The sequence below is a fragment of the Ambystoma mexicanum genome, chromosome 2q (genome assembly GCF_040938575.1).
Source record: "Ambystoma mexicanum isolate Mex_15411 chromosome 2q, UKY_AmexF1_1, whole genome shotgun sequence".
Taxonomy (NCBI): domain Eukaryota; kingdom Metazoa; phylum Chordata; class Amphibia; order Caudata; family Ambystomatidae; genus Ambystoma; species Ambystoma mexicanum.
In genome coordinates, this window is record NC_090924.1 from 126,786,530 (window position 1) to 126,811,284 (window position 24,755).

Consider the following 24,755-nt stretch of genomic DNA (forward strand, 5'->3'; position numbering starts at 1 on the left):
GTCATCTTTACCAAAGGGGAGATGCTGCTTTTTCCAGTGTCACGCCCATGCTCTCAGGGCTGGAGGGAGGAGGGCTGCTTTTTGTTTTTACAGGCAAAAGGAAAGGCCCAGCCCTCAGAGCTTCTGCCAATGCAGATCCCAGCAGGTGCAAAATAAAGGCTCTCCCCCACCTTGCCAGCTGCAGATTGATCAGAAGACTGCTAGTCTAGTGTGTTGGGCCACTTTCTCTCTTCTGTGTATCGTCCCCTCTTATTACATAAACAGCATAAGAGGAATAAAGGAAGGAAGGAAGGAAGGAAGGAACAGTGTATCGCAAGCACCTTCCACCCTGATGTCAATGGGCCACCAACCTTCGGGATGAGGAGGAGACCTGTGAAGACAGTCAGAGCGTGCCGACTGGGGCATTCATTTGGCTCATACACCGACAAGGCTTTCAGCGGCAGGAACAAACTTCAGGAATAGGCATTCTTGGCCTCGAATCCTAAGGGGGGTGCAAACGCTGAGGACAATTCCGTCAAATGCTCAAAGGACCGTGGCTCGTTGGTCTAGGGGTATGATTCTCGCTTTGGGTGCGAGAGGTCCCGGGTTCAAATCCAGGACGAGCCCAATCAAGGTGGTTAACTTGAGCTCCTTTTTTTTGTTTTTTCAATGTTATTTTCATTGGACAGACTCTCTGGTTTTCTCGGTAAGCAGTAGTCGATGAACAATTCACTTCCTGAACCTCTTTGCGTGCCATGTCCTTGCGACAAGCACTTTGTGTTCTCTGTTAGCTCTCAGTAACATTCCTTGATTTGCTTGTGAGTTTTGGCCGTCCGATCTCAAAGTGGAAATATGTCCTTCCCTCTGTACGCTGCATAGGCCCTCAGCTGGCATACTTGTATATGTGCGCATGCTTGATAGGACGTATGTTTTAGGCTGGATTGTGTGAGCTTCAGGCGCAAGGCATTTGATTAGTCTTTAAGCAGGTCCACTTGCACTGCCCTTTGCACCTGTTCTCCCAGTCCCTACAAAGGTGAGCAAGCAGCTGTTTCTGTAGTGTAGTGGTTATCACGTTCGCCTCACACGCGAAAGGTCCCCGGTTCGAGACCGGGCAGAAACACTCTCTGCTGGCATTTTACACAAAATAGTTTTTTTCCCCTTTTGTCACACACAAATGTAAAGTATGAACTTATTTGCGTTCCCATGGAAATAGCATATGCTCTCAAGAGCTTGAGAAATACACTGGGAAGGCAAGCATCCTCACATGTATTCTGTATATGGGGCCAATAAAAAAATGCACGCGCTTGCATTTTGTGTATGTAATGTTGCAGAGCACAGAGAGGATTTATTTTCCCTACTGCTGGGTATTTGGGTCTCTGGGATCACAGTTGGGTCCGCTCCGTCCTCTGAAATGGTCCATATTAGTTACATAGGTTAGTGTACCAAAGAAATAATACATTTTCATATACAGCTTCTTCATTTCTGTGTTCTGAGGGATTACCAGTTGTAAGAAATGCACTTGCCGGTACAGTGATTCCCTGGCTTTCTCTGGCCCGAGAAAGCTTTTCCTCTGAAGTGGGAACAGAAGTTGGACTGCTTCTGCTGAACTTCCTGAAAGCAGAGCTGGCGGGAGGAGGGACTTTTTGAGTGCTGGGAAAATTTGAGCTGGAAATTTGCATCGGCTGGACAGAGATTGCTTGGAGCAGCCAAAATATAATAACGGCCATGGCGCTCAAGTAAAGCAGAAAGCTTTTAGTATACACCTTTTGCACTCTTGTCAACGAAGCTGGGCTCTGTGAATGCTCACCCTACGCAAGAAAAGAGAACAGACTTTGCTGGTGACCTAAATATATCTCGCCTGATCGAGCCTGATCGAGCACGATCGAGCTCTGAGTGAGCAGCTGTGCAATGGTCATCTTTACCAAAGGGGAGATGCTGCTTTTTCCAGTGTCACGCCCATGCTCTCAGGGCTGGAGGGAGGAGGGCTGCTTTTTGTTTTTACAGGCAAAAGGAAAGGCCCAGCCCTCAGAGCTTCTGCCAATGCAGATCCCAGCAGGTGCAAAATAAAGGCTCTCCCCCACCTTGCCAGCTGCAGATTGATCAGAAGACTGCTAGTCTAGTGTGTTGGGCCACTTTCTCTCTTCTGTGTATCGTCCCCTCTTATTACATAAACAGCATAAGAGGAATAAAGGAAGGAAGGAAGGAAGGAAGGAACAGTGTATCGCAAGCACCTTCCACCCTGATGTCAATGGGCCACCAACCTTCGGGATGAGGAGGAGACCTGTGAAGACAGTCAGAGCGTGCCGACTGGGGCATTCATTTGGCTCATACACCGACAAGGCTTTCAGCGGCAGGAACAAACTTCAGGAAAAGGCATTCTTGGCCTCGAATCCTAAGGGGGGTGCAAACGCTGAGGACAATTCCGTCAAATGCTCAAAGGACCGTGGCTCGTTGGTCTAGGGGTATGATTCTCGCTTTGGGTGCGAGAGGTCCCGGGTTCAAATCCCGGACGAGCCCAATCAAGGTGGTTAACTTGAGCTCCTTTTTTTTGTTTTTTCAATGTTATTTTCATTGGACAGACTCTCTGGTTTTCTCGGTAAGCAGTAGTCGATGAACAATTCACTTCCTGAACCTCTTTGCGTGCCATGTCCTTGCGACAAGCACTTTGTGTTCTCTGTTAGCTCTCAGTAACATTCCTTGATTTGCTTGTGAGTTTTGGCCGTCCGATCTCAAAGTGGAAATATGTCCTTCCCTCTGTACGCTGCATAGGCCCTCAGCTGGCATACTTGTATATGTGCGCATGCTTGATAGGACGTATGTTTTAGGCTGGATTGTGTGAGCTTCAGGCGCAAGGCATTTGATTAGTCTTTAAGCAGGTCCACTTGCACTGCCCTTTGCACCTGTTCTCCCAGTCCCTACAAAGGTGAGCAAGCAGCTGTTTCTGTAGTGTAGTGGTTATCACGGTCGCCTCACACGCGAAAGGTCCCCGGTTCGAGACCGGGCAGAAACACTCTCTGCTGGCATTTTACACAAAATAGTTTTTTTCCCCTTTTGTCACACACAAATGTAAAGTATGAACTTATTTGCGTTCTCATGGAAATAGCATATGCTCTCAAGAGCTTGAGAAATACACTGGGAAGGCAAGCATCCTCACATGTATTCTGTATATGGGGCCAATAAAAAAATGCACGCGCTTGCATTTTGTGTATGTAATGTTGCAGAGCACAGAGAGGATTTATTTTCCCTACTGCTGGGTATTTGGGTCTCTGGGATCACAGTTGGGTCCGCTCCGTCCTCTGAAATGGTCCATATTAGTTACATAGGTTAGTGTACCAAAGAAATAATACATTTTCATATACAGCTTCTTCATTTCTGTGTTCTGAGGGATTACCAGTTGTAAGAAATGCACTTGCCGGTACAGTGATTCCCTGGCTTTCTCTGGCCCGAGAAAGCTTTTCCTCTGAAGTGGGAACAGAAGTTGGACTGCTTCTGCTGAACTTCCTGAAAGCAGAGCTGGAGGGAGGAGGGACTTTTTGAGTGCTGGGAAAATTTGAGCTGGAAATTTGCATCGGCTGGACAGAGATTGCTTGGAGCAGCCAAAATATAATAACGGCCATGGCGCTCAAGTAAAGCAGAAAGCTTTTAGTATACACCTTTTGCACTCTTGTCAACGAAGCTGGGCTCTGTGAATGCTCACCCTACGCAAGAAAAGAGAACAGACTTTGCTGGTGACCTAAATATATCTCGCCTGATCGAGCACGATCGAGCTCTGAGTGAGCAGCTGTGCAATGGTCATCTTTACCAAAGGGGAGATGCTGCTTTTTCCAGTGTCACGCCCATGCTCTCAGGGCTGGAGGGAGGAGGGCTGCTTTTTGTTTTTACAGGCAAAAGGAAAGGCCCAGCCCTCAGAGCTTCTGCCAATGCAGATCCCAGCAGGTGCAAAATAAAGGCTCTCCCCCACCTTGCCAGCTGCAGATTGATCAGAAGACTGCTAGTCTAGTGTGTTGGGCCACTTTCTCTCTTCTGTGTATCGTCCCCTCTTATTACATAAACAGCATAAGAGGAATAAAGGAAGGAAGGAAGGAAGGAAGGAACAGTGTATCGCAAGCACCTTCCACCCTGATGTCAATGGGCCACCAACCTTCGGGATGAGGAGGAGACCTGTGAAGACAGTCAGAGCGTGCCGACTGGGGCATTCATTTGGCTCATACACCGACAAGGCTTTCAGCGGCAGGAACAAACTTCAGGAATAGGCATTCTTGGCCTCGAATCCTAAGGGGGGTGCAAACGCTGAGGACAATTCCGTCAAATGCTCAAAGGACCGTGGCTCGTTGGTCTAGGGGTATGATTCTCGCTTTGGGTGCGAGAGGTCCTGGGTTCAAATCCAGGACGAGCCCAATCAAGGTGGTTAACTTGAGCTCCTTTTTTTTGTTTTTTCAATGTTATTTTCATTGGACAGACTCTCTGGTTTTCTCGGTAAGCAGTAGTCGATGAACAATTCACTTCCTGAACCTCTTTGCGTGCCATGTCCTTGCGACAAGCACTTTGTGTTCTCTGTTAGCTCTCAGTAACATTCCTTGATTTGCTTGTGAGTTTTGGCCGTCCGATCTCAAAGTGGAAATATGTCCTTCCCTCTGTACGCTGCATAGGCCCTCAGCTGGCATACTTGTATATGTGCGCATGCTTGATAGGACGTATGTTTTAGGCTGGATTGTGTGAGCTTCAGGCGCAAGGCATTTGATTAGTCTTTAAGCAGGTCCACTTGCACTGCCCTTTGCACCTGTTCTCCCAGTCCCTACAAAGGTGAGCAAGCAGCTGTTTCTGTAGTGTAGTGGTTATCACGTTCGCCTCACACGCGAAAGGTCCCCGGTTCGAGACCGGGCAGAAACACTCTCTGCTGGCATTTTACACAAAATAGTTTTTTTCCCCTTTTGTCACACACAAATGTAAAGTATGAACTTATTTGCGTTCCCATGGAAATAGCATATGCTCTCAAGAGCTTGAGAAATACACTGGGAAGGCAAGCATCCTCACATGTATTCTGTATATGGGGCCAATAAAAAAATGCACGCGCTTGCATTTTGTGTATGTAATGTTGCAGAGCACAGAGAGGATTTATTTTCCCTACTGCTGGGTATTTGGGTCTCTGGGATCACAGTTGGGTCCGCTCCGTCCTCTGAAATGGTCCATATTAGTTACATAGGTTAGTGTACCAAAGAAATAATACATTTTCATATACAGCTTCTTCATTTCTGTGTTCTGAGGGATTACCAGTTGTAAGAAATGCACTTGCCGGTACAGTGATTCCCTGGCTTTCTCTGGCCCGAGAAAGCTTTTCCTCTGAAGTGGGAACAGAAGTTGGACTGCTTCTGCTGAACTTCCTGAAAGCAGAGCTGGCGGGAGGAGGGACTTTTTGAGTGCTGGGAAAATTTGAGCTGGAAATTTGCATCGGCTGGACAGAGATTGCTTGGAGCAGCCAAAATATAATAACGGCCATGGCGCTCAAGTAAAGCAGAAAGCTTTTAGTATACACCTTTTGCACTCTTGTCAACGAAGCTGGGCTCTGTGAATGCTCACCCTACGCAAGAAAAGAGAACAGACTTTGCTGGTGACCTAAATATATCTCGCCTGATCGAGCACGATCGAGCTCTGAGTGAGCAGCTGTGCAATGGTCATCTTTACCAAAGGGGAGATGCTGCTTTTTCCAGTGTCACGCCCATGCTCTCAGGGCTGGAGGGAGGAGGGCTGCTTTTTGTTTTTACAGGCAAAAGGAAAGGCCCAGCCCTCAGAGCTTCTGCCAATGCAGATCCCAGCAGGTGCAAAATAAAGGCTCTCCCCCACCTTGCCAGCTGCAGATTGATCAGAAGACTGCTAGTCTAGTGTGTTGGGCCACTTTCTCTCTTCTGTGTATCGTCCCCTCTTATTACATAAACAGCATAAGAGGAATAAAGGAAGGAAGGAAGGAAGGAAGGAACAGTGTATCGCAAGCACCTTCCACCCTGATGTCAATGGGCCACCAACCTTCGGGATGAGGAGGAGACCTGTGAAGACAGTCAGAGCGTGCCGACTGGGGCATTCATTTGGCTCATACACCGACAAGGCTTTCAGCGGCAGGAACAAACTTCAGGAAAAGGCATGTGCAAACGCTGAGGACAATTCCGTCAAATGCTCAAAGGACCGTGGCTCGTTGGTCTAGGGGTATGATTCTCGCTTTGGGTGCGAGAGGTCCCGGGTTCAAATCCCGGACGAGCCCAATCAAGGTGGTTAACTTGAGCTCCTTTTTTTTGTTTTTTCAATGTTATTTTCATTGGACAGACTCTCTGGTTTTCTCGGTAAGCAGTAGTCGATGAACAATTCACTTCCTGAACCTCTTTGCGTGCCATGTCCTTGCGACAAGCACTTTGTGTTCTCTGTTAGCTCTCAGTAACATTCCTTGATTTGCTTGTGAGTTTTGGCCGTCCGATCTCAAAGTGGAAATATGTCCTTCCCTCTGTACGCTGCATAGGCCCTCAGCTGGCATACTTGTATATGTGCGCATGCTTGATAGGACGTATGTTTTAGGCTGGATTGTGTGAGCTTCAGGCGCAAGGCATTTGATTAGTCTTTAAGCAGGTCCACTTGCACTGCCCTTTGCACCTGTTCTCCCAGTCCCTACAAAGGTGAGCAAGCAGCTGTTTCTGTAGTGTAGTGGTTATCACGTTCGCCTCACACGCGAAAGGTCCCCGGTTCGAGACCGGGCAGAAACACTCTCTGCTGGCATTTTACACAAAATAGTTTTTTTCCCCTTTTGTCACACACAAATGTAAAGTATGAACTTATTTGCGTTCTCATGGAAATAGCATATGCTCTCAAGAGCTTGAGAAATACACTGGGAAGGCAAGCATCCTCACATGTATTCTGTATATGGGGCCAATAAAAAAATGCACGCGCTTGCATTTTGTGTATGTAATGTTGCAGAGCACAGAGAGGATTTATTTTCCCTACTGCTGGGTATTTGGGTCTCTGGGATCACAGTTGGGTCCGCTCCGTCCTCTGAAATGGTCCATATTAGTTACATAGGTTAGTGTACCAAAGAAATAATACATTTTCATATACAGCTTCTTCATTTCTGTGTTCTGAGGGATTACCAGTTGTAAGAAATGCACTTGCCGGTACAGTGATTCCCTGGCTTTCTCTGGCCCGAGAAAGCTTTTCCTCTGAAGTGGGAACAGAAGTTGGACTGCTTCTGCTGAACTTCCTGAAAGCAGAGCTGGCGGGAGGAGGGACTTTTTGAGTGCTGGGAAAATTTGAGCTGGAAATTTGCATCGGCTGGACAGAGATTGCTTGGAGCAGCCAAAATATAATAACGGCCATGGCGCTCAAGTAAAGCAGAAAGCTTTTAGTATACACCTTTTGCACTCTTGTCAACGAAGCTGGGCTCTGTGAATGCTCACCCTACGCAAGAAAAGAGAACAGACTTTGCTGGTGACCTAAATATATCTCGCCTGATCGAGCACGATCGAGCTCTGAGTGAGCAGCTGTGCAATGGTCATCTTTACCAAAGGGGAGATGCTGCTTTTTCCAGTGTCACGCCCATGCTCTCAGGGCTGGAGGGAGGAGGGCTGCTTTTTGTTTTTACAGGCAAAAGGAAAGGCCCAGCCCTCAGAGCTTCTGCCAATGCAGATCCCAGCAGGTGCAAAATAAAGGCTCTCCCCCACCTTGCCAGCTGCAGATTGATCAGAAGACTGCTAGTCTAGTGTGTTGGGCCACTTTCTCTCTTCTGTGTATCGTCCCCTCTTATTACATAAACAGCATAAGAGGAATAAAGGAAGGAAGGAAGGAAGGAACAGTGTATCGCAAGCACCTTCCACCCTGATGTCAATGGGCCACCAACCTTCGGGATGAGGAGGAGACCTGTGAAGACAGTCAGAGCGTGCCGACTGGGGCATTCATTTGGCTCATACACCGACAAGGCTTTCAGCGGCAGGAACAAACTTCAGGAAAAGGCATTCTTGGCCTCGAATCCTAAGGGGGGTGCAAACGCTGAGGACAATTCTGTCAAATGCTCAAAGGACCGTGGCTCGTTGGTCTAGGGGTATGATTCTCGCTTTGGGTGCGAGAGGTCCCGGGTTCAAATCCCGGACGAGCCCAATCAAGGTGGTTAACTTGAGCTCCTTTTTTTTGTTTTTTCAATGTTATTTTCATTGGACAGACTCTCTGGTTTTCTCGGTAAGCAGTAGTCGATGAACAATTCACTTCCTGAACCTCTTTGCGTGCCATGTCCTTGCGACAAGCACTTTGTGTTCTCTGTTAGCTCTCAGTAACATTCCTTGATTTGCTTGTGAGTTTTGGCCGTCCGATCTCAAAGTGGAAATATGTCCTTCCCTCTGTACGCTGCATAGGCCCTCAGCTGGCATACTTGTATATGTGCGCATGCTTGATAGGACGTATGTTTTAGGCTGGATTGTGTGAGCTTCAGGCGCAAGGCATTTGATTAGTCTTTAAGCAGGTCCACTTGCACTGCCCTTTGCACCTGTTCTCCCAGTCCCTACAAAGGTGAGCAAGCAGCTGTTTCTGTAGTGTAGTGGTTATCACGGTCGCCTCACACGCGAAAGGTCCCCGGTTCGAGACCGGGCAGAAACACTCTCTGCTGGCATTTTACACAAAATAGTTTTTTTCCCCTTTTGTCACACACAAATGTAAAGTATGAACTTATTTGCGTTCTCATGGAAATAGCATATGCTCTCAAGAGCTTGAGAAATACACTGGGAAGGCAAGCATCCTCACATGTATTCTGTATATGGGGCCAATAAAAAAATGCACGCGCTTGCATTTTGTGTATGTAATGTTGCAGAGCACAGAGAGGATTTATTTTCCCTACTGCTGGGTATTTGGGTCTCTGGGATCACAGTTGGGTCCGCTCCGTCCTCTGAAATGGTCCATATTAGTTACATAGGTTAGTGTACCAAAGAAATAATACATTTTCATATACAGCTTCTTCATTTCTGTGTTCTGAGGGATTACCAGTTGTAAGAAATGCACTTGCCGGTACAGTGATTCCCTGGCTTTCTCTGGCCCGAGAAAGCTTTTCCTCTGAAGTGGGAACAGAAGTTGGACTGCTTCTGCTGAACTTCCTGAAAGCAGAGCTGGAGGGAGGAGGGACTTTTTGAGTGCTGGGAAAATTTGAGCTGGAAATTTGCATCGGCTGGACAGAGATTGCTTGGAGCAGCCAAAATATAATAACGGCCATGGCGCTCAAGTAAAGCAGAAAGCTTTTAGTATACACCTTTTGCACTCTTGTCAACGAAGCTGGGCTCTGTGAATGCTCACCCTACGCAAGAAAAGAGAACAGACTTTGCTGGTGACCTAAATATATCTCGCCTGATCGAGCACGATCGAGCTCTGAGTGAGCAGCTGTGCAATGGTCATCTTTACCAAAGGGGAGATGCTGCTTTTTCCAGTGTCACGCCCATGCTCTCAGGGCTGGAGGGAGGAGGGCTGCTTTTTGTTTTTACAGGCAAAAGGAAAGGCCCAGCCCTCAGAGCTTCTGCCAATGCAGATCCCAGCAGGTGCAAAATAAAGGCTCTCCCCCACCTTGCCAGCTGCAGATTGATCAGAAGACTGCTAGTCTAGTGTGTTGGGCCACTTTCTCTCTTCTGTGTATCGTCCCCTCTTATTACATAAACAGCATAAGAGGAATAAAGGAAGGAAGGAAGGAAGGAAGGAAGGAACAGTGTATCGCAAGCACCTTCCACCCTGATGTCAATGGGCCACCAACCTTCGGGATGAGGAGGAGACCTGTGAAGACAGTCAGAGCGTGCCGACTGGGGCATTCATTTGGCTCATACACCGACAAGGCTTTCAGCGGCAGGAACAAACTTCAGGAATAGGCATTCTTGGCCTCGAATCCTAAGGGGGGTGCAAACGCTGAGGACAATTCCGTCAAATGCTCAAAGGACCGTGGCTCGTTGGTCTAGGGGTATGATTCTCGCTTTGGGTGCGAGAGGTCCCGGGTTCAAATCCAGGATGAGCCCAATCAAGGTGGTTAACTTGAGCTCCTTTTTTTTGTTTTTTCAATGTTATTTTCATTGGACAGACTCTCTGGTTTTCTCGGTAAGCAGTAGTCGATGAACAATTCACTTCCTGAACCTCTTTGCGTGCCATGTCCTTGCGACAAGCACTTTGTGTTCTCTGTTAGCTCTCAGTAACATTCCTTGATTTGCTTGTGAGTTTTGGCCGTCCGATCTCAAAGTGGAAATATGTCCTTCCCTCTGTACGCTGCATAGGCCCTCAGCTGGCATACTTGTATATGTGCGCATGCTTGATAGGACGTATGTTTTAGGCTGGATTGTGTGAGCTTCAGGCGCAAGGCATTTGATTAGTCTTTAAGCAGGTCCACTTGCACTGCCCTTTGCACCTGTTCTCCCAGTCCCTACAAAGGTGAGCAAGCAGCTGTTTCTGTAGTGTAGTGGTTATCACGTTCGCCTCACACGCGAAAGGTCCCCGGTTCGAGACCGGGCAGAAACACTCTCTGCTGGCATTTTACACAAAATAGTTTTTTTCCCCTTTTGTCACACACAAATGTAAAGTATGAACTTATTTGCGTTCCCATGGAAATAGCATATGCTCTCAAGAGCTTGAGAAATACACTGGGAAGGCAAGCATCCTCACATGTATTCTGTATATGGGGCCAATAAAAAAATGCACGCGCTTGCATTTTGTGTATGTAATGTTGCAGAGCACAGAGAGGATTTATTTTCCCTACTGCTGGGTATTTGGGTCTCTGGGATCACAGTTGGGTCCGCTCCGTCCTCTGAAATGGTCCATATTAGTTACATAGGTTAGTGTACCAAAGAAATAATACATTTTCATATACAGCTTCTTCATTTCTGTGTTCTGAGGGATTACCAGTTGTAAGAAATGCACTTGCCGGTACAGTGATTCCCTGGCTTTCTCTGGCCCGAGAAAGCTTTTCCTCTGAAGTGGGAACAGAAGTTGGACTGCTTCTGCTGAACTTCCTGAAAGCAGAGCTGGCGGGAGGAGGGACTTTTTGAGTGCTGGGAAAATTTGAGCTGGAAATTTGCATCGGCTGGACAGAGATTGCTTGGAGCAGCCAAAATATAATAACGGCCATGGCGCTCAAGTAAAGCAGAAAGCTTTTAGTATACACCTTTTGCACTCTTGTCAACGAAGCTGGGCTCTGTGAATGCTCACCCTACGCAAGAAAAGAGAACAGACTTTGCTGGTGACCTAAATATATCTCGCCTGATCGAGCACGATCGAGCTCTGAGTGAGCAGCTGTGCAATGGTCATCTTTACCAAAGTGGAGATGCTGCTTTTTCCAGTGTCACGCCCATGCTCTCAGGGCTGGAGGGAGGAGGGCTGCTTTTTGTTTTTACAGGCAAAAGGAAAGGCCCAGCCCTCAGAGCTTCTGCCAATGCAGATCCCAGCAGGTGCAAAATAAAGGCTCTCCCCCACCTTGCCAGCTGCAGATTGATCAGAAGACTGCTAGTCTAGTGTGTTGGGCCACTTTCTCTCTTCTGTGTATCGTCCCCTCTTATTACATAAACAGCATAAGAGGAATAAAGGAAGGAAGGAAGGAAGGAAGGAACAGTGTATCGCAAGCACCTTCCACCCTGATGTCAATGGGCCACCAACCTTCGGGATGAGGAGGAGACCTGTGAAGACAGTCAGAGCGTGCCGACTGGGGCATTCATTTGGCTCATACACCGACAAGGCTTTCAGCGGCAGGAACAAACTTCAGGAAAAGGCATGTGCAAACGCTGAGGACAATTCCGTCAAATGCTCAAAGGACCGTGGCTCGTTGGTCTAGGGGTATGATTCTCGCTTTGGGTGCGAGAGGTCCCGGGTTCAAATCCCGGACGAGCCCAATCAAGGTGGTTAACTTGAGCTCCTTTTTTTTGTTTTTTCAATGTTATTTTCATTGGACAGACTCTCTGGTTTTCTCGGTAAGCAGTAGTCGATGAACAATTCACTTCCTGAACCTCTTTGCGTGCCATGTCCTTGCGACAAGCACTTTGTGTTCTCTGTTAGCTCTCAGTAACATTCCTTGATTTGCTTGTGAGTTTTGGCCGTCCGATCTCAAAGTGGAAATATGTCCTTCCCTCTGTACGCTGCATAGGCCCTCAGCTGGCATACTTGTATATGTGCGCATGCTTGATAGGACGTATGTTTTAGGCTGGATTGTGTGAGCTTCAGGCGCAAGGCATTTGATTAGTCTTTAAGCAGGTCCACTTGCACTGCCCTTTGCACCTGTTCTCCCAGTCCCTACAAAGGTGAGCAAGCAGCTGTTTCTGTAGTGTAGTGGTTATCACGTTCGCCTCACACGCGAAAGGTCCCCGGTTCGAGACCGGGCAGAAACACTCTCTGCTGGCATTTTACACAAAATAGTTTTTTTCCCCTTTTGTCACACACAAATGTAAAGTATGAACTTATTTGCGTTCTCATGGAAATAGCATATGCTCTCAAGAGCTTGAGAAATACACTGGGAAGGCAAGCATCCTCACATGTATTCTGTATATGGGGCCAATAAAAAAATGCACGCGCTTGCATTTTGTGTATGTAATGTTGCAGAGCACAGAGAGGATTTATTTTCCCTACTGCTGGGTATTTGGGTCTCTGGGATCACAGTTGGGTCCGCTCCGTCCTCTGAAATGGTCCATATTAGTTACATAGGTTAGTGTACCAAAGAAATAATACATTTTCATATACAGCTTCTTCATTTCTGTGTTCTGAGGGATTACCAGTTGTAAGAAATGCACTTGCCGGTACAGTGATTCCCTGGCTTTCTCTGGCCCGAGAAAGCTTTTCCTCTGAAGTGGGAACAGAAGTTGGACTGCTTCTGCTGAACTTCCTGAAAGCAGAGCTGGCGGGAGGAGGGACTTTTTGAGTGCTGGGAAAATTTGAGCTGGAAATTTGCATCGGCTGGACAGAGATTGCTTGGAGCAGCCAAAATATAATAACGGCCATGGCGCTCAAGTAAAGCAGAAAGCTTTTAGTATACACCTTTTGCACTCTTGTCAACGAAGCTGGGCTCTGTGAATGCTCACCCTACGCAAGAAAAGAGAACAGACTTTGCTGGTGACCTAAATATATCTCGCCTGATCGAGCACGATCGAGCTCTGAGTGAGCAGCTGTGCAATGGTCATCTTTACCAAAGGGGAGATGCTGCTTTTTCCAGTGTCACGCCCATGCTCTCAGGGCTGGAGGGAGGAGGGCTGCTTTTTGTTTTTACAGGCAAAAGGAAAGGCCCAGCCCTCAGAGCTTCTGCCAATGCAGATCCCAGCAGGTGCAAAATAAAGGCTCTCCCCCACCTTGCCAGCTGCAGATTGATCAGAAGACTGCTAGTCTAGTGTGTTGGGCCACTTTCTCTCTTCTGTGTATCGTCCCCTCTTATTACATAAACAGCATAAGAGGAATAAAGGAAGGAAGGAAGGAAGGAACAGTGTATCGCAAGCACCTTCCACCCTGATGTCAATGGGCCACCAACCTTCGGGATGAGGAGGAGACCTGTGAAGACAGTCAGAGCGTGCCGACTGGGGCATTCATTTGGCTCATACACCGACAAGGCTTTCAGCGGCAGGAACAAACTTCAGGAAAAGGCATTCTTGGCCTCGAATCCTAAGGGGGGTGCAAACGCTGAGGACAATTCTGTCAAATGCTCAAAGGACCGTGGCTCGTTGGTCTAGGGGTATGATTCTCGCTTTGGGTGCGAGAGGTCCCGGGTTCAAATCCCGGACGAGCCCAATCAAGGTGGTTAACTTGAGCTCCTTTTTTTTGTTTTTTCAATGTTATTTTCATTGGACAGACTCTCTGGTTTTCTCGGTAAGCAGTAGTCGATGAACAATTCACTTCCTGAACCTCTTTGCGTGCCATGTCCTTGCGACAAGCACTTTGTGTTCTCTGTTAGCTCTCAGTAACATTCCTTGATTTGCTTGTGAGTTTTGGCCGTCCGATCTCAAAGTGGAAATATGTCCTTCCCTCTGTACGCTGCATAGGCCCTCAGCTGGCATACTTGTATATGTGCGCATGCTTGATAGGACGTATGTTTTAGGCTGGATTGTGTGAGCTTCAGGCGCAAGGCATTTGATTAGTCTTTAAGCAGGTCCACTTGCACTGCCCTTTGCACCTGTTCTCCCAGTCCCTACAAAGGTGAGCAAGCAGCTGTTTCTGTAGTGTAGTGGTTATCACGGTCGCCTCACACGCGAAAGGTCCCCGGTTCGAGACCGGGCAGAAACACTCTCTGCTGGCATTTTACACAAAATAGTTTTTTTCCCCTTTTGTCACACACAAATGTAAAGTATGAACTTATTTGCGTTCTCATGGAAATAGCATATGCTCTCAAGAGCTTGAGAAATACACTGGGAAGGCAAGCATCCTCACATGTATTCTGTATATGGGGCCAATAAAAAAATGCACGCGCTTGCATTTTGTGTATGTAATGTTGCAGAGCACAGAGAGGATTTATTTTCCCTACTGCTGGGTATTTGGGTCTCTGGGATCACAGTTGGGTCCGCTCCGTCCTCTGAAATGGTCCATATTAGTTACATAGGTTAGTGTACCAAAGAAATAATACATTTTCATATACAGCTTCTTCATTTCTGTGTTCTGAGGGATTACCAGTTGTAAGAAATGCACTTGCCGGTACAGTGATTCCCTGGCTTTCTCTGGCCCGAGAAAGCTTTTCCTCTGAAGTGGGAACAGAAGTTGGACTGCTTCTGCTGAACTTCCTGAAAGCAGAGCTGGAGGGAGGAGGGACTTTTTGAGTGCTGGGAAAATTTGAGCTGGAAATTTGCATCGGCTGGACAGAGATTGCTTGGAGCAGCCAAAATATAATAACGGCCATGGCGCTCAAGTAAAGCAGAAAGCTTTTAGTATACACCTTTTGCACTCTTGTCAACGAAGCTGGGCTCTGTGAATGCTCACCCTACGCAAGAAAAGAGAACAGACTTTGCTGGTGACCTAAATATATCTCGCCTGATCGAGCACGATCGAGCTCTGAGTGAGCAGCTGTGCAATGGTCATCTTTACCAAAGGGGAGATGCTGCTTTTTCCAGTGTCACGCCCATGCTCTCAGGGCTGGAGGGAGGAGGGCTGCTTTTTGTTTTTACAGGCAAAAGGAAAGGCCCAGCCCTCAGAGCTTCTGCCAATGCAGATCCCAGCAGGTGCAAAATAAAGGCTCTCCCCCACCTTGCCAGCTGCAGATTGATCAGAAGACTGCTAGTCTAGTGTGTTGGGCCACTTTCTCTCTTCTGTGTATCGTCCCCTCTTATTACATAAACAGCATAAGAGGAATAAAGGAAGGAAGGAAGGAAGGAAGGAACAGTGTATCGCAAGCACCTTCCACCCTGATGTCAATGGGCCACCAACCTTCGGGATGAGGAGGAGACCTGTGAAGACAGTCAGAGCGTGCCGACTGGGGCATTCATTTGGCTCATACACCGACAAGGCTTTCAGCGGCAGGAACAAACTTCAGGAATAGGCATTCTTGGCCTCGAATCCTAAGGGGGGTGCAAACGCTGAGGACAATTCCGTCAAATGCTCAAAGGACCGTGGCTCGTTGGTCTAGGGGTATGATTCTCGCTTTGGGTGCGAGAGGTCCCGGGTTCAAATCCCGGACGAGCCCAATCAAGGTGGTTAACTTGAGCTCCTTTTTTTTGTTTTTTCAATGTTATTTTCATTGGACAGACTCTCTGGTTTTCTCGGTAAGCAGTAGTCGATGAACAATTCACTTCCTGAACCTCTTTGCGTGCCATGTCCTTGCGACAAGCACTTTGTGTTCTCTGTTAGCTCTCAGTAACATTCCTTGATTTGCTTGTGAGTTTTGGCCGTCCGATCTCAAAGTGGAAATATGTCCTTCCCTCTGTACGCTGCATAGGCCCTCAGCTGGCATACTTGTATATGTGCGCATGCTTGATAGGACGTATGTTTTAGGCTGGATTGTGTGAGCTTCAGGCGCAAGGCATTTGATTAGTCTTTAAGCAGGTCCACTTGCACTGCCCTTTGCACCTGTTCTCCCAGTCCCTACAAAGGTGAGCAAGCAGCTGTTTCTGTAGTGTAGTGGTTATCACGTTCGCCTCACACGCGAAAGGTCCCCGGTTCGAGACCGGGCAGAAACACTCTCTGCTGGCATTTTACACAAAATAGTTTTTTTCCCCTTTTGTCACACACAAATGTAAAGTATGAACTTATTTGCGTTCCCATGGAAATAGCATATGCTCTCAAGAGCTTGAGAAATACACTGGGAAGGCAAGCATCCTCACATGTATTCTGTATATGGGGCCAATAAAAAAATGCACGCGCTTGCATTTTGTGTATGTAATGTTGCAGAGCACAGAGAGGATTTATTTTCCCTACTGCTGGGTATTTGGGTCTCTGGGATCACAGTTGGGTCCGCTCCGTCCTCTGAAATGGTCCATATTAGTTACATAGGTTAGTGTACCAAAGAAATAATACATTTTCATATACAGCTTCTTCATTTCTGTGTTCTGAGGGATTACCAGTTGTAAGAAATGCACTTGCCGGTACAGTGATTCCCTGGCTTTCTCTGGCCCGAGAAAGCTTTTCCTCTGAAGTGGGAACAGAAGTTGGACTGCTTCTGCTGAACTTCCTGAAAGCAGAGCTGGCGGGAGGAGGGACTTTTTGAGTGCTGGGAAAATTTGAGCTGGAAATTTGCATCGGCTGGACAGAGATTGCTTGGAGCAGCCAAAATATAATAACGGGCATGGCGCTCAAGTAAAGCAGAAAGCTTTTAGTATACACCTTTTGCACTCTTGTCAACGAAGCTGGGCTCTGTGAATGCTCACCCTACGCAAGAAAAGAGAACAGACTTTGCTGGTGACCTAAATATATCTCGCCTGATCGAGCACGATCGAGCTCTGAGTGAGCAGCTGTGCAATGGTCATCTTTACCAAAGGGGAGATGCTGCTTTTTCCAGTGTCACGCCCATGCTCTCAGGGCTGGAGGGAGGAGGGCTGCTTTTTGTTTTTACAGGCAAAAGGAAAGGCCCAGCCCTCAGAGCTTCTGCCAATGCAGATCCCAGCAGGTGCAAAATAAAGGCTCTCCCCCACCTTGCCAGCTGCAGATTGATCAGAAGACTGCTAGTCTAGTGTGTTGGGCCACTTTCTCTCTTCTGTGTATCGTCCCCTCTTATTACATAAACAGCATAAGAGGAATAAAGGAAGGAAGGAAGGAAGGAAGGAAGGAACAGTGTATCGCAAGCACCTTCCACCCTGATGTCAATGGGCCACCAACCTTCGGGATGAGGAGGAGACCTGTGAAGACAGTCAGAGCGTGCCGACTGGGGCATTCATTTGGCTCATACACCGACAAGGCTTTCAGCGGCAGGAACAAACTTCAGGAAAAGGCATTCTTGGCCTCGAATCCTAAGGGGGGTGCAAACGCTGAGGACAATTCCGTCAAATGCTCAAAGGACCGTGGCTCGTTGGTCTAGGGGTATGATTCTCGCTTTGGGTGCGAGAGGTCCCGGGTTCAAATCCCGGACGAGCCCAATCAAGGTGGTTAACTTGAGCTCCTTTTTTTTGTTTTTTCAATGTTATTTTCATTGGACAGACTCTCTGGTTTTCTCGGTAAGCAGTAGTCGATGAACAATTCACTTCCTGAACCTCTTTGCGTGCCATGTCCTTGCGACAAGCACTTTGTGTTCTCTGTTAGCTCTCAGTAACATTCCTTGATTTGCTTGTGAGTTTTGGCCGTCCGATCTCAAAGTGGAAATATGTCCTTCCCTCTGTACGCTGCATAGGCCCTCAGCTGGCATACTTGTATATGTGCGCATGCTTGATAGGACGTATGTTTTAGGCTGGATTGTGTGAGCTTCAGGCGCAAGGCATTTGATTAGTCTTTAAGCAGGTCCACTTGCACTGCCCTTTGCACCTGTTCTCCCAGTCCCTACAAAGGTGAGCAAGCAGCTGTTTCTGTAGTGTAGTGGTTATCACGGTCGCCTCACACGCGAAAGGTCCCCGGTTCGAGACCGGGCAGAAACACTCTCTGCTGGCATTTTACACAAAATAGTTTTTTTCCCCTTTTGTCACACACAAATGTAAAGTATGAACTTATTTGCGTTCTCATGGAAATAGCATATGCTCTCAAGAGCTTGAGAAATACACTGGGAAGGCAAGCATCCTCACATGTATTCTGTATATGGGGCCAATAAAAAAATGCACGCGCTTGCATTTTGTGTATGTAATGTTGCAGAGCACAGAGAGGATTTATTTTCCCTACTGCTGGGTATTTGGGTCTCTGGGATCACAGTTGGGTCCGCTCCGTCCTCTGAAATGGTCCATATTAGTTACATAGGTTAGTGTACCAAAGAAATAATACATTTTCATATACAGCTTCTTCATTTCTGTGTTCTGAGGGATTACCAGTTGTAAGAAATGCACTTGCCGGTACAGTGATTCCCTGGCTTTCTCTGGCCCGAGAAAGCTTTTCCTCTGAAGTGGGAACAGAAGTTGGACTGCTTCTGCTGAACTTCCTGAAAGCAGAGCTGGAGGGAGGAGGGACTTTTTGAGTGCTGGGAAAATTTGAGCTGGAAATTTGCATCGGCTGGACAGAGATTGCTTGGAGCAGCCAAAATATAATAACGGCCATGGCGCTCAAGTAAAGCAGAAAGCTTTTAGTATACACCTTTTGCACTCTTGTCAACGAAGCTGGGCTCTGTGAATGCTCACCCTACGCAAGAAAAGAGAACAGACTTTGCTGGTGACCTAAATATATCTCGCCTGATCGAGCACGATCGAGCTCTGAGTGAGCAGCTGTGCAATGGTCATCTTTACCAAAGGGGAGATGCTGCTTTTTCCAGTGTCACGCCCATGCTCTCAGGGCTGGAGGGAGGAGGGCTGCTTTTTGTTTTTACAGGCAAAAGGAAAGGCCCAGCCCTCAGAGCTTCTGCCAATGCAGATCCCAGCAGGTGCAAAATAAAGGCTCTCCCCCACCTTGCCAGCTGCAGATTGATCAGAAGACTGCTAGTCTAGTGTGTTGGGCCACTTTCTCTCTTCTGTGTATCGTCCCCTCTTATTACATAAACAGCATAAGAGGAATAAAGGAAGGAAGGAAGGAAGGAAGGAACAGTGTATCGCAAGCACCTTCCACCCTGATGTCAATGGGCCACCAACCTTCGGGATGAGGAGGAGACCTGTGAAGACAGTCAGAGCGTGCCGACTGGGGCATTCATTTGGCTCATACACCGACAAGGCTTTCAGCGGCAGGAACAAACTTCAGGAATAGGCATTCTTGGCCTCGAATCCTAAGGGGGTGCAAACGCTGAGGACAATTCCGTCAAATGCTCAAAGGACCGTGGCTCGTTGGTCTAGGGGTATGATTCTCGCTTTGGGTGCGAGAGGTCCCCGAGCCCAATCAAGGTGGTTAACTTGAGCTCCTTTTTTTTGTTTTTTCAATGTTATTTTCATTGGACAGACTCTCTGGTTTTCTCGGTAAGCAGTAGTCGATGAACAATTCACTTCCTGAACCTCTTTGCGTGCCATGTCCTTGCGACAAGCACTTTGTGTTCTCTGTTAGCTCTCAGTAACATTCCTTGATTTGCTTGTGAGTTTTGGCCGTCCGATCTCAAAGTGGAAATATGTCCTTCCCTCTGTACGCTGCATAGGCCCTCAGCTGGCATACTTGTATATGTGCGCATGCTTGATAGGACGTATGTTTTAGGCTGGATTGTGTGAGCTTCAGGCGCAAGGCATTTGATTAGTCTTTAAGCAGGTCCACTTGCACTGCCCTTTGCACCTGTTCTCCCAGTCCCTACAAAGGTGAGCAAGCAGCTGTTTCTGTAGTGTAGTGGTTATCACGTTCGCCTCACACGCGAAAGGTCCCCGGTTCGAGACCGGGCAGAAACACTCTCTGCTGGCATTTTACACAAAATAGTTTTTTTCCCCTTTTGTCACACACAAATGTAAAGTATGAACTTATTTGCGTTCCCATGGAAATAGCATATGCTCTCAAGAGCTTGAGAAATACACTGGGAAGGCAAGCATCCTCACATGTATTCTGTATATGGGGCCAATAAAAAAATGCACGCGCTTGCATTTTGTGTATGTAATGTTGCAGAGCACAGAGAGGATTTATTTTCCCTACTGCTGGGTATTTGGGTCTCTGGGATCACAGTTGGGTCCGCTCCGTCCTCTGAAATGGTCCATATTAGTTACATAGGTTAGTGTACCAAAGAAATAATACATTTTCATATACAGCTTCTTCATTTCTGTGTTCTGAGGGATTACCAGTTGTAAGAAATGCACTTGCCGGTACAGTGATTCCCTGGCTTTCTCTGGCCCGAGAAAGCTTTTCCTCTGAAGTGGGAACAGAAGTTGGACTGCTTCTGCTGAACTTCCTGAAAGCAGAGCTGGCGGGAGGAGGGACTTTTTGAGTGCTGGGAAAATTTGAGCTGGAAATTTGCATCGGCTGGACAGAGATTGCTTGGAGCAGCCAAAATATAATAACGGCCATGGCGCTCAAGTAAAGCAGAAAGCTTTTAGTATACACCTTTTGCACTCTTGTCAACGAAGCTGGGCTCTGTGAATGCTCACCCTACGCAAGAAAAGAGAACAGACTTTGCTGGTGACCTAAATATATCTCGCCTGATCGAGCACGATCGAGCTCTGAGTGAGCAGCTGTGCAATGGTCATCTTTACCAAAGGGGAGATGCTGCTTTTTCCAGTGTCACGCCCATGCTCTCAGGGCTGGAGGGAGGAGGGCTGCTTTTTGTTTTTACAGGCAAAAGGAAAGGCCCAGCCCTCAGAGCTTCTGCCAATGCAGATCCCAGCAGGTGCAAAATAAAGGCTCTCCCCCACCTTGCCAGCTGCAGATTGATCAGAAGACTGCTAGTCTAGTGTGTTGGGCCACTTTCTCTCTTCTGTGTATCGTCCCCTCTTATTACATAAACAGCATAAGAGGAATAAAGGAAGGAAGGAAGGAAGGAAGGAACAGTGTATCGCAAGCACCTTCCACCCTGATGTCAATGGGCCACCAACCTTCGGGATGAGGAGGAGACCTGTGAAGACAGTCAGAGCGTGCCGACTGGGGCATTCATTTGGCTCATACACCGACAAGGCTTTCAGCGGCAGGAACAAACTTCAGGAATAGGCATTCTTGGCCTCGAATCCTAAGGGGGGTGCAAACGCTGAGGACAATTCCGTCAAATGCTCAAAGGACCGTGGCTCGTTGGTCTAGGGGTATGATTCTCGCTTTGGGTGCGAGAGGTCCCGGGTTCAAATCCCGGACGAGCCCAATCAAGGTGGTTAACTTGAGCTCCTTTTTTTTGTTTTTTCAATGTTATTTTCATTGGACAGACTCTCTGGTTTTCTCGGTAAGCAGTAGTCGATGAACAATTCACTTCCTGAACCTCTTTGCGTGCCATGTCCTTGCGACAAGCACTTTGTGTTCTCTGTTAGCTCTCAGTAACATTCCTTGATTTGCTTGTGAGTTTTGGCCGTCCGATCTCAAAGTGGAAATATGTCCTTCCCTCTGTACGCTGCATAGGCCCTCAGCTGGCATACTTGTATATGTGCGCATGCTTGATAGGACGTATGTTTTAGGCTGGATTGTGTGAGCTTCAGGCGCAAGGCATTTGATTAGTCTTTAAGCAGGTCCACTTGCACTGCCCTTTGCACCTGTTCTCCCAGTCCCTACAAAGGTGAGCAAGCAGCTGTTTCTGTAGTGTAGTGGTTATCACGTTCGCCTCACACGCGAAAGGTCCCCGGTTCGAGACCGGGCAGAAACACTCTCTGCTGGCATTTTACACAAAATAGTTTTTTTCCCCTTTTGTCACACACAAATGTAAAGTATGAACTTATTTGCGTTCCCATGGAAATAGCATATGCTCTCAAGAGCTTGAGAAATACACTGGGAAGGCAAGCATCCTCACATGTATTCTGTATATGGGGCCAATAAAAAAATGCACGCGCTTGCATTTTGTGTATGTAATGTTGCAGAGCACAGAGAGGATTTATTTTCCCTACTGCTGGGTATTTGGGTCTCTGGGATCACAGTTGGGTCCGCTCCGTCCTCTGAAATGGTCCATATTAGTTACATAGGTTAGTGTACCAAAGAAATAATACATTTTCATATACAGCTTCTTCATTTCTGTGTTCTGAGGGATTACCAGTTGTAAGAAATGCACTTGCCGGTACAGTGATTCCCTGGCTTTCTCTGGCCCGAGAAAGCTTTTCCTCTGAAGTGGGAACAGAAGTTGGACTGCTTCTGCTGAACTTCCTGAAAGCAGAGCTGGCGGGAGGAGGGACTTTTTGAGTGCTGGGAAAATTTGAGCTGGAAATTTGCATCGGCTGGACAGAGATTGCTTGGAGCAGCCAAAATATAATAACGGGCATGGCGCTCAAGTAAAGCAGAAAGCTTTTAGTATACACCTTTTGCACTCTTGTCAACGAAGCTGGGCTCTGTGAATGCTCACCCTACGCAAGAAAAGAGAACAGACTTTGCTGGTGACCTAAATATATCTCGCCTGATCGAGCACGATCGAGCTCTGAGTGAGCAGCTGTGCAATGGTCATCTTTACCAAAGGGGAGATGCTGCTTTTTCCAGTGTCACGCCCATGCTCTCAGGGCTGGAGGGAGGAGGGCTGCTTTTTGTTTTTACAGGCAAAAGGAAAGGCCCAGCCCTCAGAGCTTCTGCCAATGCAGATCCCAGCAGGTGCAAAATAAAGGCTCTCCCCCACCTTGCCAGCTGCAGATTGATCAGAAGACTGCTAGTCTAGTGTGTTGGGCCACTTTCTCTCTTCTGTGTATCGTCCCCTCTTATTACATAAACAGCATAAGAGGAATAAAGGAAGGAAGGAAGGAAGGAAGGAACAGTGTATCGCAAGCACCTTCCACCCTGATGTCAATGGGCCACCAACCTTCGGGATGAGGAGGAGACCTGTGAAGACAGTCAGAGCGTGCCGACTGGGGCATTCATTTGGCTCATACACCGACAAGGCTTTCAGCGGCAGGAACAAACTTCAGGAAAAGGCATTCTTGGCCTCGAATCCTAAGGGGGGTGCAAACGCTGAGGACAATTCCGTCAAATGCTCAAAGGACCGTGGCTCGTTGGTCTAGGGGTATGATTCTCGCTTTGGGTGCGAGAGGTCCCGGGTTCAAATCCCGGACGAGCCCAATCAAGGTGGTTAACTTGAGCTCCTTTTTTTTGTTTTTTCAATGTTATTTTCATTGGACAGACTCTCTGGTTTTCTCGGTAAGCAGTAGTCGATGAACAATTCACTTCCTGAACCTCTTTGCGTGCCATGTCCTTGCGACAAGCACTTTGTGTTCTCTGTTAGCTCTCAGTAACATTCCTTGATTTGCTTGTGAGTTTTGGCCGTCCGATCTCAAAGTGGAAATATGTCCTTCCCTCTGTACGCTGCATAGGCCCTCAGCTGGCATACTTGTATATGTGCGCATGCTTGATAGGACGTATGTTTTAGGCTGGATTGTGTGAGCTTCAGGCGCAAGGCATTTGATTAGTCTTTAAGCAGGTCCACTTGCACTGCCCTTTGCACCTGTTCTCCCAGTCCCTACAAAGGTGAGCAAGCAGCTGTTTCTGTAGTGTAGTGGTTATCACGGTCGCCTCACACGCGAAAGGTCCCCGGTTCGAGACCGGGCAGAAACACTCTCTGCTGGCATTTTACACAAAATAGTTTTTTTCCCCTTTTGTCACACACAAATGTAAAGTATGAACTTATTTGCGTTCTCATGGAAATAGCATATGCTCTCAAGAGCTTGAGAAATACACTGGGAAGGCAAGCATCCTCACATGTATTCTGTATATGGGGCCAATAAAAAAATGCACGCGCTTGCATTTTGTGTATGTAATGTTGCAGAGCACAGAGAGGATTTATTTTCCCTACTGCTGGGTATTTGGGTCTCTGGGATCACAGTTGGGTCCGCTCCGTCCTCTGAAATGGTCCATATTAGTTACATAGGTTAGTGTACCAAAGAAATAATACATTTTCATATACAGCTTCTTCATTTCTGTGTTCTGAGGGATTACCAGTTGTAAGAAATGCACTTGCCGGTACAGTGATTCCCTGGCTTTCTCTGGCCCGAGAAAGCTTTTCCTCTGAAGTGGGAACAGAAGTTGGACTGCTTCTGCTGAACTTCCTGAAAGCAGAGCTGGAGGGAGGAGGGACTTTTTGAGTGCTGGGAAAATTTGAGCTGGAAATTTGCATCGGCTGGACAGAGATTGCTTGGAGCAGCCAAAATATAATAACGGCCATGGCGCTCAAGTAAAGCAGAAAGCTTTTAGTATACACCTTTTGCACTCTTGTCAACGAAGCTGGGCTCTGTGAATGCTCACCCTACGCAAGAAAAGAGAACAGACTTTGCTGGTGACCTAAATATATCTCGCCTGATCGAGCACGATCGAGCTCTGAGTGAGCAGCTGTGCAATGGTCATCTTTACCAAAGGGGAGATGCTGCTTTTTCCAGTGTCACGCCCATGCTCTCAGGGCTGGAGGGAGGAGGGCTGCTTTTTGTTTTTACAGGCAAAAGGAAAGGCCCAGCCCTCAGAGCTTCTGCCAATGCAGATCCCAGCAGGTGCAAAATAAAGGCTCTCCCCCACCTTGCCAGCTGCAGATTGATCAGAAGACTGCTAGTCTAGTGTGTTGGGCCACTTTCTCTCTTCTGTGTATCGTCCCCTCTTATTACATAAACAGCATAAGAGGAATAAAGGAAGGAAGGAAGGAAGGAAGGAACAGTGTATCGCAAGCACCTTCCACCCTGATGTCAATGGGCCACCAACCTTCGGGATGAGGAGGAGAC

At 47.5% G+C, this 24,755-nt stretch overlaps 17 non-coding genes across 17 annotated transcripts; all 17 read left to right on the forward strand.

Annotated features, from left to right (window-relative positions):
- Positions 1–1,026: 1,026 nt before the first annotated feature.
- TRNAV-CAC (transfer RNA valine (anticodon CAC)) lies at positions 1,027–1,099 on the forward strand. Its single transcript has one exon. It is a non-coding gene; the product is annotated as a tRNA-Val (tRNA).
- A 1,325-nt stretch (positions 1,100–2,424) lies between these two features.
- TRNAP-UGG (transfer RNA proline (anticodon UGG)) lies at positions 2,425–2,496 on the forward strand. Its single transcript has one exon. It is a non-coding gene; the product is annotated as a tRNA-Pro (tRNA).
- Positions 2,497–4,796: 2,300 nt separating this feature from the next.
- Positions 4,797–4,869, forward strand: TRNAV-CAC (transfer RNA valine (anticodon CAC)). The gene has a single exon. It is a non-coding gene; the product is annotated as a tRNA-Val (tRNA).
- Positions 4,870–6,160: 1,291 nt separating this feature from the next.
- On the forward strand, positions 6,161–6,232 carry TRNAP-UGG (transfer RNA proline (anticodon UGG)). The gene has a single exon. It is a non-coding gene; the product is annotated as a tRNA-Pro (tRNA).
- Positions 6,233–6,652: 420 nt separating this feature from the next.
- TRNAV-CAC (transfer RNA valine (anticodon CAC)) lies at positions 6,653–6,725 on the forward strand. The gene has a single exon. It is a non-coding gene; the product is annotated as a tRNA-Val (tRNA).
- A 1,311-nt stretch (positions 6,726–8,036) lies between these two features.
- TRNAP-UGG (transfer RNA proline (anticodon UGG)) lies at positions 8,037–8,108 on the forward strand. The gene has a single exon. It is a non-coding gene; the product is annotated as a tRNA-Pro (tRNA).
- Positions 8,109–10,412: 2,304 nt separating this feature from the next.
- Positions 10,413–10,485, forward strand: TRNAV-CAC (transfer RNA valine (anticodon CAC)). The gene has a single exon. It is a non-coding gene; the product is annotated as a tRNA-Val (tRNA).
- A 1,291-nt stretch (positions 10,486–11,776) lies between these two features.
- On the forward strand, positions 11,777–11,848 carry TRNAP-UGG (transfer RNA proline (anticodon UGG)). Its single transcript has one exon. It is a non-coding gene; the product is annotated as a tRNA-Pro (tRNA).
- A 420-nt stretch (positions 11,849–12,268) lies between these two features.
- TRNAV-CAC (transfer RNA valine (anticodon CAC)) lies at positions 12,269–12,341 on the forward strand. Its single transcript has one exon. It is a non-coding gene; the product is annotated as a tRNA-Val (tRNA).
- A 1,311-nt stretch (positions 12,342–13,652) lies between these two features.
- TRNAP-UGG (transfer RNA proline (anticodon UGG)) lies at positions 13,653–13,724 on the forward strand. Its single transcript has one exon. It is a non-coding gene; the product is annotated as a tRNA-Pro (tRNA).
- A 1,808-nt stretch (positions 13,725–15,532) lies between these two features.
- TRNAP-UGG (transfer RNA proline (anticodon UGG)) lies at positions 15,533–15,604 on the forward strand. Its single transcript has one exon. It is a non-coding gene; the product is annotated as a tRNA-Pro (tRNA).
- Positions 15,605–16,024: 420 nt separating this feature from the next.
- Positions 16,025–16,097, forward strand: TRNAV-CAC (transfer RNA valine (anticodon CAC)). Its single transcript has one exon. It is a non-coding gene; the product is annotated as a tRNA-Val (tRNA).
- A 1,319-nt stretch (positions 16,098–17,416) lies between these two features.
- Positions 17,417–17,488, forward strand: TRNAP-UGG (transfer RNA proline (anticodon UGG)). The gene has a single exon. It is a non-coding gene; the product is annotated as a tRNA-Pro (tRNA).
- A 2,283-nt stretch (positions 17,489–19,771) lies between these two features.
- Positions 19,772–19,844, forward strand: TRNAV-CAC (transfer RNA valine (anticodon CAC)). Its single transcript has one exon. It is a non-coding gene; the product is annotated as a tRNA-Val (tRNA).
- A 1,315-nt stretch (positions 19,845–21,159) lies between these two features.
- Positions 21,160–21,231, forward strand: TRNAP-UGG (transfer RNA proline (anticodon UGG)). The gene has a single exon. It is a non-coding gene; the product is annotated as a tRNA-Pro (tRNA).
- A 420-nt stretch (positions 21,232–21,651) lies between these two features.
- Positions 21,652–21,724, forward strand: TRNAV-CAC (transfer RNA valine (anticodon CAC)). Its single transcript has one exon. It is a non-coding gene; the product is annotated as a tRNA-Val (tRNA).
- A 1,315-nt stretch (positions 21,725–23,039) lies between these two features.
- On the forward strand, positions 23,040–23,111 carry TRNAP-UGG (transfer RNA proline (anticodon UGG)). The gene has a single exon. It is a non-coding gene; the product is annotated as a tRNA-Pro (tRNA).
- Positions 23,112–24,755: the final 1,644 nt, after the last annotated feature.